The following is a 12,248-nucleotide window of genomic DNA, read 5'->3' on the forward strand; positions in this document are numbered from 1 at the left end:
TCCGGGTCCGTTTTTTGCGAACACGGTTTTACCATGGCGGTATTACCGTGCCGGTATTTAGGGGTTGGTATGAGGCTGTACCGCTATAAGCGGGTCCCGCGATGCCGGTATAGGGGTGTTGGAGGCCCTTTAGCAGCATGGTGGTATTACCATTACCGGCATGGGGGAACGCACGTGCTCGCGCACTCGTAATCGCCCGTTATTAGCGGGTTCATACGAGCACGGACCGCTCATTCCGGCATGCCGGTAATGAACCCGCTTTTACCGGGCTACTCGTAATGAGGCCCATTGTCTTTCATTCCTGAATACCAGCTGTTTACTTACATCTGTGTAGGATTTCTCATTTGTATTTAAACAAAACTTTGCAGGGGGAATATTAACCTAAACACTATCTGCTCACAAACCAAAACTGTTCTTTTTCCTGTGTTTTCTACTCTGCATCATTATAAGTGAATTCAATTGCTTTGCTTATTTTCTGAATTGTATTGTCACCGGTGATTGCTGTCATATGGGATACATTACTCACCGTAATCGTATTTCTGATGCTTGTATCTGCTTAGATTCACATGCTGTGCATAGGCCGACATCTAGTGGAAGCTGCAGAGTATTACAGTTTGTTTTTCGAAACTCGAAAATGGGCGTCGACACAGGCGTGCCAGTAATACTATCCCTAGTGTGACGTCCACTGTACCCAAGATCCCTCACGCGTCTAGGATCCTCAGATTGTATTTTTTCTGACATGAGGAAGCATGAGGAGTAGCGTGAGTACAGATAATCCAAGCAGATAGACAGAAAGGTAAGACTACAAGCAATCATGCGCCTTCTCTCGGAGGGGAGGAAGGGTGGGTCGCATGTGAATCTAAGCAGATACAAGCATCAGAAATACGATTACGGTGAGTAATGTATCCCTTCTGAGGCTTGTGGAATCTGCTTAGATCACATGCTGTGCATAGATTAGCGAGCAGTACCAGAAGAAGGAGGTGGGATGTGAGAAGGGTCATGAGCAAACAGGTGTCTTAGAACCGCTTGTCCCACTTGTGTATCTGTCTTGGAATGAGTGTCAATGCAGTAATGCTGAGTAAAAGTGTGAATAGAGCTCCAAGTAGCTGCTTTGCAAATGGTGTCGAGGGGAACATTTGCAATGAAAGCCAGAGTGGCCCCAATGCCTCTAGTAGAGTGGGCCCTTGGCGTAAAAGGCAGAGTTTTTTCAGAAAGAGAGTAACACAGCTGTATACAGTTGATAATCCACTTCGAGATAGCGCCTTTAGAGACGCGATCTCCCTCTCTGCCTGTAGCTACGGAGACAAACAGTTGATCTGTTTTCCTTAGCGGTCTGGTTTTATTTACATAGTAGAGGACCGCCCTACGCACATCTAGGGTGTGTAGTTTCACCTCAGCCGAGCTTTGCGGGTTCTGGAAGAAAGCCGGAAGCTCGATGGACTGGTTTACATGGAACTTTGATATAAATTTAGGTGAGAACCTAGGGTGTGTGCGTAAAACCAGTTTGTCTTCGTGGATAGTAAAGAAAGGATCCTGCACTGACAGAGCCTGAATTTCACTGACCCTTCTTATAGAGGTAATGGCTACTAAGAAGGCCGTTTTATAAGTCAGGTGTTTGAGACTACTTTTATGCATGGGTTCGAAAGGGGGGCCCATGAGCTTAGCTAGCACCACATTAAGGTCCCATCCTGGCGGTGGGTTCGAAATAGGAGGGTGAAGTCTCTTTACTCCTTCCATGAAGGCTTTAACTACTGGTACTTTCCACCACGACACCTTGTTATGGGATGTGGTGTAAGCCGAGAGGGCTGCCAGGTGTACTTTCAGAGAGTTAAAAACCAATCCTGCATCCAGCAGGTGGAGCATGTATGTCACAACGTTGGAAGGAGTGCAATCAACTGGGTTGATTTGTTTATTCTGGCACCAAATAACGAATCTCTTCCACTTGTCAAAATAACAGTGCCTTGTGTTTGGTTTCCTGGATTCTTTTAGGATGTCTATACACCTCTGTGGTAAATTGAGATGGCCAAACTCTATGACCTCAGGAGCCATGCTGCCAGGTTCATTGAGTTGGGTTCCTGGTGCAGTTTGACCTTGTTGCTGGGACAGTAGGTTGTACCAGGCTGGGAGTTTGATGGACTCGCACACCGCCATCTTGCGTAGGTGTGGAAACCATGGTTGTCTCGCCCACATGGGAGCAACTAGGATGAGCGTCATCGATTCCTTGTTCATCTTGTACACCACCTTCCTGATGAGAGGAGTTGGTGGAAAAGCGTACGCAAACATCCCTGACCAGTTCATCCACAGGGCGTTCCCTTGGGAGTCTGGCTGGGGGAACCTGGATGCAAATCCTGGGCATTGTTTGTTTTCGCTTGTGGCGAATAGGTCTATAGTGGGGAAACTCCACTGAGAGAAGAGATCTTCTACGATATCTCTGTGAAGGACCCATTCGTGTTCCTCTGGGAGGGAGTCTCTGCTTAGGGCATCCGCTAGGGAATTGAGCTCCCCTGGAACATGTTGTGATGACAGGAAGATGTTCCGTCTGAGTGCCCATATCCAGATTTTCTGGGCAAGCTTGGACAGATTTGGCGAACGAGTCCCTCCTTGTTTGTTCAAATAGAACATGGCTGTCGTGCTGTCCGTCCGGATCTGCACCGACAAGTTTAGCAGATGGGGCTTGAACGCCCGAAGCGCTCGGAATACTGCCAGAAGCTCTAGCAGGTTGATGTGGTTCTTGGCTACTGAGTGAGACCAGAGACCCTGAGCTGTGTGGTGGAGATGGTGAGATCCCCACCCAGTCAGGCATGCATCTGTAGTCACCACTGCCTGTACTTCGGGATCGTAAAAGGGTTTTCCCCTTGCGAGATTCTCTCTTGTCCACCAGTGTAAGCTCTGTACGAGTGTTGGCGAAACGACCACTAGATCGTCCCACTGACCACTTGCCTGAGACCACTGTTTCGCCAACCATTCCTGCATGGGACGCATGCGCAGACGCGCGTGGGGGACCAGGTAAATGCATGACGCCATCATGCCCAGTAACCGCATTGCTTTGCGTACCGTTATTTGTTGACCTGACTGATAATGTGGAATTTGCAGTAGTATATTCCGAATTCTCTCTTCCGAAGGGAAGGTCAACCCTTTCTGAGAATCTAGGATTGCTCCTAGGAACTGTTTTGAGGTGCTTGGCACCAGACTTGACTTCTTCTCGTTGATAGAGAAGCCTAATTCGTGGAGGAGGTCGATAGTCCTCTGAATGTTTGACCTGCAAATTCCTGGGGTTTCCCCCGTTATGAGCCAGTCGTCCAGATAAGGGTACACTGGGATTGCCTCCCTGCGTAGGTGTGCAGCTGCCACCGCCAGTACCTTGGTGAACACCCTTGGTGCTGAAGCTATCCCGAAGGGCAGTACCTTGAATTGGTAGTGGCGACTGTCCACCTTGAAGCGCAAGTATTTTCTGTGGGCTGGGAGCATGGAAATATTAAAATAAGCATCTTTCATATCCAAGGTTGCCATGTAATCCCCCTTTTTTAGGAGGGGGATTACCTCTTGTAGCGTGGTCATACGGAATTTTTGGGGCTTGACATACTTGTTGGCAGGCCGTAAGTCCAATACTGGGCGCATTGTTAAATCTTTCTTTGGCACAAGGAAGTAAGTTGAATAGATACCCTTGTTTACCTGGTGTCCTGGGACGAGTTCTATCGCGTCCTTTTCTAGCAGAATGGCGATCTCCTCGAGAAGGATCTTCTGATGTTCTAAGGAGTGTACTCTTTGTCGTGGAGGGTGGTTCCGGGGACGCTGCAGTAATTCTATACAATATCCTGTGGACACTACTGTTGACAGCACCCATCTGTCTGAGGTGATCCCTTCCCAAGCCTGGGTGAAGTTGGAAATGCGTCCCCCTACTGGGGTTGCGTGAGAAGGGACCCTGAACTGAGCGTCACTGCTTTGGTGGAGGCGTGCCACCTCCCTTGTTGGGGCTGCCTCTGCCTCTTCCACGACCTCTTTTGTTACCCCTGCCGTAACTCTGGGTAGACTGCTGGTTGTTGTTCCATTGTGTACCCTGTCCTTGGGCATAGTTGCCTCTTTGTGAATTTTGGCCGCGTGGGCGACGAAAATTACTGTTCCCCCTCTGGTTAGGGGGTTTGTTGGTAAGCTGGCCAAGGGATTTGAGAGTCTCGTACTCGTCCTTGGCATTCTTAAGTGCGTCTTCGACCGCTTTCCCAAACAATAGATCGGGTTCCACCGGCTTGTCTATTAATGAAGCCTGTGTTTCTGTTTTGAACCCCGACTGCCGTAACCACGCATGTCTCTTGATAACAGTACCTTCTGCTATCAATCTTCCTGCGTTGTCCGCGGCGTCGAAAGTTGCTTTTAATATGCAACCAGACACGGCTCTCCCTTCTGCCGAGATCCGAGCCAACTGGCCCTTTAACGGTTCAGGAGCAGAGGCTATGAGCGCTGCGACCTCTTCCCATTGATGGCAGTTGTAACTTGCCAACAGGGTGGTGGAGTTTGCAATCCTTGCTTGGTAGGCGGACGTTGAGGCTACCTTCCTGCCAAACCGTATAGTCTTTTGCTCTCCTTGTCGGGAGGAGCTTCTGATGCCGATAAGGGTGTCCCAGCCCTCTTCCGAGTGTTGGTAACCACTAGGGAGTCTGGTTTAAGCTGTCCTCTTATATAAAGAGGGTCAGACTGGGCTGCCCGAAAAAGTTTTTCGACTCTGGGGTTGACGGCTCTGGTGAGGTTTGAATTCACCAGGGATGGATCTATTCTACGTTGGATGGATTTAAGGATAGGGATGGTTTGAGCGACCGGCCTCCTTTCTCCCACCAACTCTTCTGCGAAGTCCCTTTCCTCCTGTACACCGTGGGTGTCGATGTGAAAATGTTCTGCCGCGCGAGCGAGAACTTCATTAAGGAGGGGCTGGTTATCAACTGGCGAGTCGGTAACTGGGGCTTCGCTTTCTACCGGGGAATCTACTCTGTAAATTTCCTGCTCGTCTTCTACCTCCTCCAGGTCCTCATCATCCGCATAGTATTCAGTCCCGGTTTGTTCCTCCATAATTGTAAACTCCTGGTCCCCTTCAGGGAAAGGCTGTCCTTGGTATCTGGGGTGTGGAGTAGAGTATGGAGTAGAGTAAGGCTGCACCTCGAAGGGTTCAGGTCTTTCGAACCGGGCCTTTTTACTTAGGGGGATAGGATCAGAGGAGCCTGAGGGTGTGGCCCCTTGAGGGTCATACGAACGGAAATGTTCTGGGTTCTTGTCATAAAAATCAGCTAAGGAAGACATCCTTGACATGACCCTGTCTATGTCTTCACTGGACCATTCTTTGGAACAGGGTATGGCTTTAGTAGGCAACTTAGAGGACTTATCAAGGGTAGCCTTGCTGGATGTTGATGTCCCAGTAGATTTATGTTTGTCTGTCTGCTTAGGGTGGAAGGATGGTCTTACAGGAGTGGAAGGCTGTGCTTTCCGCTGTTTCCCCCCCTCCCCGTGCGTGGAAAAATGTTTTCTTTGCCCCTTGGAGGCCCCAGAGACTTTCGACGCCTGGCGTCGAGGGTCGGGAGAGGTACCTTGTTCTAAGCGTGGGGCCTCGCTGGTGTTAACTGCGGCCTCGGTCTCCTGGAGCGCGGCCTGGGGGTGGAAGTCGTCTTCGTCTTCCGACGATCGAACTTCCGTTAATCTAGGGAGCGAGGCACTCTTGGCAAGAGTGGATGATTGCCTTGCGTCATGCGGCGATCTCGATCGAGAGCGCCCAGAGGACACCGAGTCGGACCGTTCTATCTGTGCCTCTTTCCGAGAAGTCGACGTCGTCGAGGTTCGGTTGGACTTAGTGTGCTTAGTGTGTGTAGGGTGTGTAGCGCTTGCGTCGCCGGGGGTCTTCCCCATAGCCGCCCTGCCGGACAACCTTCCGAGGTTGGGGACCTGCGCTCGCAGTCTTTCGACGCCGTAATGCCCTCGCCGTCCGAAAGTACGGCGTTGCTGCCATCGCTGAAGGCGCCCTCCGCTGCCATGGCCGCCTGCCTGGCGTGCTGGGCCCAACGCTTTGTCGAACGGTCCTTAAGTGTCTTAGGCTTAAACCTACTACACGCTCTGCAGTTCGCTTCGGGGTGGTCCCTCGGCAAGCAGAGATTGCACGTGGCGTGCCTGTCGACCCAAGGGTATTTGCGGTTGCACTTGGGGCAGAATTGGAAAGGGGTACCCTCCATACGCACCTTGAGGCAGCGGGCTGGTAAGTGTAGGAAATATATAAGGTGTACCTATATACCAAGAGTGAAGAGTATGTACCACCCCCCACTCTCCCTACTTGCAGGGCCGAGGCCAGCGGCCTACTAGGCCTGGGCCGAGGCCAGCGGCCTTCCGAGGCCCAGATCCGTCGTGCAGCAGCCGACGGTCGATGTCTTCTCCAGCCGTCGTCGAGTGTCGAGGGTCGACGTTGGGGTGGGGAAGGATGTAAATAAATAAATAATTTTAACTTCAATAATTAGCAAAAGTATGGCTAAGGCCAGGGAACTCCGCAAGATGCTTCCGACCAGTATGGCGGAAAAAAACAATCTGAGGATCCTAGACGCGTGAGGGATCTTGGGTACAGTGGACGTCACACTAGGGATAGTATTACTGGCACGCCTGTGTCGACGCCCATTTTCGAGTTTCGAAAAACAAACTGTAATACTCCGCAGCTTCCACTAGATGTCGGCCTATGCACAGCATGTGATCTAAGCAGATTCCACAAGCCTCAGAAATATATATATGTATATATATATATGTATATATATAAAAATGGATGTGTGATTTGAATATTAAATAAATAAATACATATTACATATTTACCTTTACAAACTAGCCTGATTCCTGATCCAGTGTGACCTAGGGTGTATTTTGAGACGAGTGTGATATGAGTGGTATATCATTCAGAATATTGAACTTATAGACAAAAATAAAAAAGGTTTCATCGCGCACTACATGCTAGGCGAGACCTGGGTGTGTGCCTGATTGAAATCCCTTACAGACTGTAGAAGGTGGTGAGATCAGAGCCTGAGAGCGGACAGTAGGAGGCGGTGAGATGAGAGGCTGAGATGGGACAGTAGGAGGTGTTGGGAAGCTGAAAGCAGAGGTGGTCATAACAGAGGATAATGTATGTGGTGAAAGTTAAAGGATAATGTAGGAGGTGGTAACATTGACAGCAGGACAAATACGGGGGGAATAACATCAGGACCCAGTGATGGAGAGGAGTAGTCTGCAACACAAGGTGGTGAAACTCCAGGGCCAGGAGGAGGTGAGGATATCAGATGCCGGAATGGACACTAAAGAAATAACATCAGGGCAAGCAAGTAGTACGGAGAAGATGGAAGGAGGAACACCATCAGTTGGAGGTGGCAGTGGAAGTATGAAGATCATGGCCATAACATCAGGGGGAAAGGGTGATACCCCAGAGAAGATAATGTCCCCTATGGTGCAAGGAAAGAAAAGATATGCAGGAGGTGAAGGAGAGATTAACAAATACTGTTCCTTGATAGCCATTGTAGGAATGTTCTGGTGGGGCAGGTCAGCAAGCCTGAAGGGACTGGGGGCGGAGGAACATGACAGGGACAGGGAGACTACGGTCAGATCAGATAGACGAGCAGAGAGGAAATAAGGGAACGCTCAGGCCGTCAACAGGGACTCCTCCTTCTCTCTCGCTGCGGCTACTCCAGAACTTTGTACCAGAGTCAGCCACAAGTACTTGATTCAGGAGAGCCTCCAACTAGTTCTGGCTGAGGAGAAGGAATCACTTATTTCCAGAGGCTGTGATGTCCAGTTACCCACATTCGGTGGGAGAGGCCATGCTGGTTATTGTCTGTTTCTGGAAGACCCCACTTTTGGATTTAAGTTGTCCCCTACTTGCTTACAGACTCCAGAGCAAGTTATTGAATGACAGTATGGGGTCTTGGCATCCTTCTTGATCCCAATTGTTCTACGTGACAGTGCACAGAAGAGCCAAGTCCCCATTCCTCTAGTTCCCAACCAGTTAAGCTTCCTTACAATGTCTACCATTCAGTCTACTATTGCATGCTGAATGCATCTTGAGAGATGCACAGGTCAGTGAACAACAAATGAAACTCATGCCAAACACATGTTTATATCTTGGCAATCATACAAATGAGATTCAGATAGTATGACGGAAGGAGTACAAAGTAGGAATAGAAGATTTGTTACAATCACAAAATAGAAAACCTCAACTTGCGTTCATGCATATCCACAAACATTTCTCACAAAGTAACAAGAAAGAAATGATTGTAGACAAATGGAAGCTCTTTAAACACAACCCTAAACTTTGTATGTCATTTTAGAAACCACCAGTATTTGTTACAGACACTGAAGAACTTTGAGAGACTGATTGGTTAAAGCAGAGCAAGCCACTTTACCTGTGCATAGTGCAGGTAATGTACGGGTACTTTCCTGTGTCTTCATTGCGTAAATTGTAACAACATAACAAAGGGTGATGTTGTTTTCTAATCCTGTTCAGTAGAGAAGTTAGCCGGAGAAGCTATGCTGCATGTGACACACAGAATATCATATTTACATATAATATACAAGGTCTGTCTGACATATTACGTAGACCAACCCCCACAAAACCTATGCTTCACCGGACTGAACACCGGGTTCAGATTAGGACCCACTATCTTAAATGTACAGGTTCCAGATTGTATTAAGAATGATTGTCAACTCATAAAAATGAAACTTCAAATTTTGGAAAGTGCTGAAGCCGCAAGTCCAAGTGGAAACGTCATTCACCGACTAAAACATCGGGAGGCTTACTGAATTGATGGATTGGATTCAATCCTCCCAGAAGGGATGAATGAGGAATGCCATTTATATTGCTTTCTGTAATAACATAGATTTAGTCCTTGTTTTATCTTGCTTCTTTAACCCATGTCTACTAGGGATTGTGTATATGCACGTTATATGACTTCTAAAGGTGACTATGACTCATTATGGTTATATTAATTAAATGTTTCTTTGTTCTTAAATTACCATGCTGTTGATATATTGACCATATTTTTTGTATGTTTAGTGTCATATCATGTTATTTTTTGTATACTGCTTCATTTTCTCTCTTTTGGTGTTACAGCGGACCACATCCATATGTGTTCATGTGCATTTATATTTTTTCTTGAAGGTCCTGTTAGAATTTCATTATTTATCAATCAACAGCCTTGCATTTCTTTATTTTATGAAATATTCTGCTTTTGCGTGATGCTTATTATATTCATTATTTTTTGAGATATATAAAGCATATTTTTACATTTTAGGTATATGCTTTAATATTGCTTAAAAGTAGTAGGATCATTTTAGTTTTGGGTTGATAGGACACAAACCACTACTGAATCCTATATGATAGGTTATTTATAGAGTTTTATAGAGTTTGCTAAGGATGTCTGTGAAATGGAGACTGTGCATGCAAACACACATACCCCAGCCCCATTGCACAGATATCTGTAGCACCAGTGGGCTTAACGTATCCCGTACTGTACCTCATATCGCTGTGGCTACTATCAGTCCCACCACTCTCCTCAAAGATCCAGGTCCATCTCCTCCTCCCAGCCCCTGGTTCCTTCAAATAGTGAGGCTCACACTGGGGGAGCAAAGGGAGGGGACCTAACCAACCAGACAAGGGAGTTATGCAGAGAGGGATAGAGAAAGATGGAGAGAGAGCGAGAGAGAGAGAGAAAGAAAGAGAGAGAGAGATGAGAGAGAGGGGGGCATAGAGGCAGGGAGAAACACACTGAGAGAAAGACAGAGCGAGACAGAGGAGAGATAGATCGGGAGAGGTAAAGACATGGGGAGACCTAGATGGATATAGAGAGATGGATACAGAGACATGGCTACAGAGACAGACAGAGAGAGCGTTGGACAAAGAGAGTTGTCCGAGGGAGAAAGAGAGGGTGAGGCGAAGAGAGTGGGAGAGAAAAACCCAGATCACACTGATGCAGAGAGAGATAGAGAGAGCACATACCAGACTGCACAGAGAGCACAAGAACAGAGAGAGCACACATCATAACACATCTCTCGTCCACTGGGGGGGGGGGGAGTGAGAGTGAGAGAGAGAGAACACCAGAGGCAGAGTTCACTAGATCAGCATTTGATACTCCAAGTACACTAGTATGGGTATATTTTGTCCATGCATGTTTCATATTCTCAGTTTTCAATTTTTACGTGGTCCTGCCTTGTTCCCTTAAGGTGATTATTTAGTGATCATTGTAGTTTCTTGTTTTCTTATTTTCCTTTACTGTGATTATATTTATTTTATACATGCTTGAATATTTTATGTTATTGAAAACGTTTCTTAAGTTACCAGTTATCTCATATGGGTATGTTTTTTTTACTTTGCCGCTAGTATCTTTGTATTTATTGGTTGTTACAAAAAGTTACTGATGGTGTCCTGGTAGGAGGCATATGGAGTCCTAGGACCCGAGCACTCCGCAGCTCTGTTAGCTATTATGTGGCCCTTGTGAAACAAATACAGCGTCCACCCTGCCCTCCACCCCGCCCTTCAGGTTAGGAGGCTCTATAGCTCAGCTGAGGGTAGTCTCCCGAGGTCTGGTGCAGGCGTTCCGGTAAATGGGCCGGTGTCTTTCGCAGCCCAACACCCAACGCCAGCCAGCCCAAGATGGCCACCAACATTGCAGAGCCTTGAGAGCCAGCTCTCTGGTTCAGGGGAGAGGCTACATTAACACCTGGGAGGCTCGGCGGACACTGCGCTCTCTGTGGCAGCGGAGGGTAAGGTCCAGACGTAGTATTAGCGAGCCAGCATCAGGGCTTCATGAACTGTGACACAGGGTATGTGGCGGGGACGGGCCCGGCTCTCTGTGGTCCCATCCTCCAACCTCTTGTGAAGAACATTGGATTGCCAGCCTCACAATTGCAGTGGATTGCATGAGCCTGAGGACGTGTATTGAGCGAGCTACTCCAGTGATCCCGTTTTGGGAAGGGATACAGACATTCTGCTAGAGTGTTGATTGAGGTTTGGAAGACAACAGCTTTTGAGTAACAGTCTGTTTTCCATTCAGAGACATATTGCTCCAGTCGATATACGTAAAGGAGCTTCCTCCTTTCACCCAGGTTTCCTAGAAGAAGTGAGCGCTTTCTTGTAGAGGGTTTATTTAGATTGACCTCTGTTTTCCTGAGATGGCAGAATTGGCTGGCCGTGGCTGTTTCATGTAAGCATGACTCTTTTCCTGAGGTGTTCTGCTTGCATTGAGCCCCGACTGCACGCTTATATGCATTCAGGTGCAAGTGGGGAAAGGTGCCATGAAGGCCAGTAAGCAGCATACGAAAGCGACACTTCCATTAAAGACCTGCTTCAATCGCACCAGCCAACAAAATCCAATCCATCAGACTCTTCTCAGGGGGGCGGGCGGGTCTGGGGGCAGATTGACAACCAGTGATGAAGGCTGATTCTGCCCATTTGTTCCAGTTTATTCAAAAAGAGGTGGCTCCCACCCTCCAAAAATGAAAAGGATCCGTCAAGGAGCTGGCCCATCTGCTTCAACTGGCGGAACACAGGCCCAGGGACCTAGAGAGTGCATTCTGTGAGCAGGCCAATACCTATGACCAATCGGAGCAGTGCATCACAGCACTCTAGGTGCAGCGAACGTCTGTAGATGAGAAGCTTGAAGATTATGACAATCGTTCTCACGGGAATAACATCAGGATCAGGAGAATTCCTCCAGATGTGGTGGACCAGGATCTGGAGGCATATATTTGAGACCTTTTTACCAAGATTCTGGGAGATGCCACTGAGTCTGATCTCATACTAGAGCGCACCCATTAGGTCTATTCCAATTTTCAAAGGCACTCCAATTTTCGTCCGGATGTTCTTACATGAGTACATTTTTTTAAGACAAAAGAGCAGATTTTTTCAGAAAACCAGGGCGCAGCTGGGAATTTCGTTTCGAGGTGCTATGCTTACTATTTTCCAGCATCTGGCATAGGGCACACTCCAGAAGCACGCCAGATGAAGCCGCTGACACAATGGTTGCGGGACAAAGGGGTCCAGTATAGATAGGGCTATCCGTTCCGAATTATGTTTAAATATGATGGGGTGCAACATCAGTTTACTACACTACAAGCAGCTACTGAGGGTCTTTCATATTCCAAGTGAGGAACTACACTGCCTGGTTGGAACTGTGCAAGATGCTCCGAGTATGGACTGGTCCCAGGCAAGATGCAGGAAGAGTCGTCACAAAGAATGCAGATGTCCAGCGCAT

At 47.8% G+C, this 12,248-nt stretch overlaps 1 protein-coding gene across 8 annotated transcripts in view; it reads right to left on the reverse strand.

The window, feature by feature from the left end:
• Positions 1–12,248, reverse strand: part of SYNGAP1 (synaptic Ras GTPase activating protein 1) — a 2,054,767-nt gene that overhangs the window by 61,460 nt on the left and 1,981,059 nt on the right. The gene's annotated exons all lie outside the window — the stretch shown is intronic.

Source organism: Ambystoma mexicanum, chromosome 13 (genome assembly GCF_040938575.1).
Source record: "Ambystoma mexicanum isolate Mex_15411 chromosome 13, UKY_AmexF1_1, whole genome shotgun sequence".
Classification (NCBI taxonomy): domain Eukaryota; kingdom Metazoa; phylum Chordata; class Amphibia; order Caudata; family Ambystomatidae; genus Ambystoma; species Ambystoma mexicanum.